Genomic DNA, 2,753 nt, shown 5'->3' on the forward strand with positions numbered 1-2,753 from the left:
AAGAGAGGGGGGAGAGAGAGAGCAAAAGAGAGGGGGGAGAGAGAGAGCAAAAGAGAGGGGGGAGAGAGAGAGCAAAAGAGAGGGGGGAGAGAGAGAGCAAAAGAGAGGGGGGAGAGAGAGAGCAAAAGAGAGGGGGGAGAGAGAGAGCAAAAGAGAGGGGGGAGAGAGAGAGCAAAAGAGAGGGGGGAGAGAGAGAGCAAAAGAGAGGGGGGGAGAGAGAGAGCAAAAGAGAGGGGGGGAGAGAGAGAGCAAAAGAGAGGGGGGGAGAGAGAGAGCAAAAGAGAGGGGGGGAGAGAGAGAGCAAAAGAGAGGGGGGGAGAGAGAGCATAAGAGAGGGGGGAGAGAGAGAGAGAGAGAGAGCAAAAGAGAGGGGGAGAGAGAGCAAAAGAGAGGGGGGAGAGAGAGAGCAAAAGAGAGGGGGGAGAGAGAGAGCAAAAGAGAGGGGGGAGAGAGAGAGCAAAAGAGAGGGGGGAGAGAGAGAGCAAAAGAGAGGGGGGAGAGAGAGAGCAAAAGCGAGGGGGGAGAGAGAGCAAAAGAGAGGGGGGGGGGAGAGAGAGCAAAAGAGAGGGGGGGGAGAGAGAGCAAAAGAGAGGGGGGAGAGAGAGAGCAAAAGAGAGGGGGGAGAGAGAGAGCAAAAGAGAGGGGGGAGAGAGAGAGCAAAAGAGAGGGGGGAGAGTGGCAGCAAAAGAGAGGGGGGAGAGTGGCAGCAAAAGAGAGGGGGGAGAGTGGCAGCAAAAGAGAGGGGGGAGAGTGGCAGCAAAAGAGAGGGGGGAGAGTGGCAGCAAAAGAGAGGGGGGAGAGTGGCAGCAAAAGAGAGGGGGGAGAGTGGCAGCAAAAGAGAGGGGGGAGAGTGGCAGCAAAAGAGAGGGGGGAGAGTGGCAGCAAAAGAGAGGGGGGAGAGTGGCAGCAAAAGAGAGGGGGGGAGAGTGGCAGCAAAAGAGAGGGGGGGAGAGTGGCAGCAAAAGAGAGGGGGGAGAGTGGCAGCAAAAGAGAGGGGGGAGAGTGGCAGCAAAAGAGAGGGGGGGAGAGAGAGAGCAAAAGAGAGGGGGGGAGAGAGAGAGCAAAAGAGAGGGGAGAGAGAGAGCAAAAGAGAAAGGGGAGAGTGAGAGCAAAAGAGAAAGGGGAGAGTGAGAGCAAAAGAGAAAGGGGAGAGTGAGAGCAAAAGAGAAAGGGGAGAGTGAGAGCAAAAGAGAAAGGGGAGAGTGAGAGCAAAAGAGAAAGGGGAGAGTGAGAGCAAAAGAGAAAGGGGAGAGTGAGAGCAAAAGAGAAAGGGGAGAGTGAGAACAAAAGAGAAAGGGGAGAGTGAGAGCAAAAGAGAGGAGGGAAGAGAGAGCAAAAGAGAGGGGGGAGAGAGAGCAAAAGAGAGGGGGGAGAGAGAGCAAAAGAGAGGGGGGAGAGAGAGTAAAAGAGAGGGGGAGAGAGAGAGTAAAAGAGAGGGGGAGAGAGAGAGTAAAAGAGAGGGGGAGAGAGAGAGTAAAAGAGAGGGGGAGAGAGAGAGTAAAAGAGAGGGGGAATGAGAGAGTAAAAGAGAGGGGAGAGAGCAAAAGAGAGGGGGGAGAGAAAGAGAGAACAAAAGAGAGGGGGGATAGAGAGCAAGGGGTGGGACCGCTGTACTGCAAAAAATGGCCTTTGTACACGGGCTTTAGGACTAGTGTCATAATTTTCTATAAAAAAATTATGAAAAGAAACAAACCACTTTTTCTAACTTTGACCCCCAAAATCTGTTACACATCTACAACCACCAAAACAACACCCATGCTAAACAGTGTAATGAGTTTAGAAATACCCAATGTTTACATGTTCTTTGCAAGTTATAGGGCAATAAGTACAAGTAGCACTTTGCTATTTAGAATTTTTTTTTTTTTAATTAGAGATAGTTACATTGTAACAATGATATATGTCAGGCATCCCTGAATAACCCTTCACATACAGTATATATATTTATTTTTAGTAGACAGCCCAAAAGTATTGATCTAGGCCCATTTGGTATATTTCATGCCACCATTTCACCGCCAAATGCGATCAAATAATAAAAAAAAACTCATTAACTTTACGTTTCTCTCTGAAATTATTTACAAACAGTTTGTGCAATTATGGCAAAAATGGTTGTAAATGCTTATCTGGGATCCCCTTTGTTCAGAAATAGCAGATATATATGGCTTTGGCATTGCTTTTTGGTAATTAGAAGGCTGCTAAATGCCGCTGCGCACCACACTTGTATTATGCCCAGCAGTGAAGGGGTTAATTAGGTAGCTTGTAGGGTTAATTTTAGCTTTAGTGTAGAGATCAGCCTCCCACCCCCTGATCCCTCCCTGACCCCTCTCAAACAGCTCTCTTCCCTCCCCCACCCCCTAAGGGTCACCCCCATCTTAAGTACTGGCAGAAAGTCTGCCAGTATAAAAATATATATATTTTTTTAAATTATATATTTTCTGCAGTGTAGAGCCCCCCCCAAACAGCTCTCTAACCCTCCCCCTATTTGGTGGCATCTTAAGTACCGGCAGCTGTATGACAGTACCCAGTTTGATCTAAATTTGTGTTATTTTGTTAACCCCCCACACTATTTTCAGTAGTGTAGCTGCCCCCCCTCATTAACATACCCCCTCCCAGATCCCTTTCCATACAACAATCCCACATAGGATCCCCCTCTCCTCCCCACTCACTGCCATACTGTAACGTGGCCAGGGGGTCCCACCTGCTCCCTTTCACACCCGCTTCCCACCCACCTACCTCCAAGCCCTCCCATGCCACCA

Source organism: Bombina bombina, chromosome 6, assembly GCF_027579735.1.
Source record: "Bombina bombina isolate aBomBom1 chromosome 6, aBomBom1.pri, whole genome shotgun sequence".
NCBI classification, from domain to species: domain Eukaryota; kingdom Metazoa; phylum Chordata; class Amphibia; order Anura; family Bombinatoridae; genus Bombina; species Bombina bombina.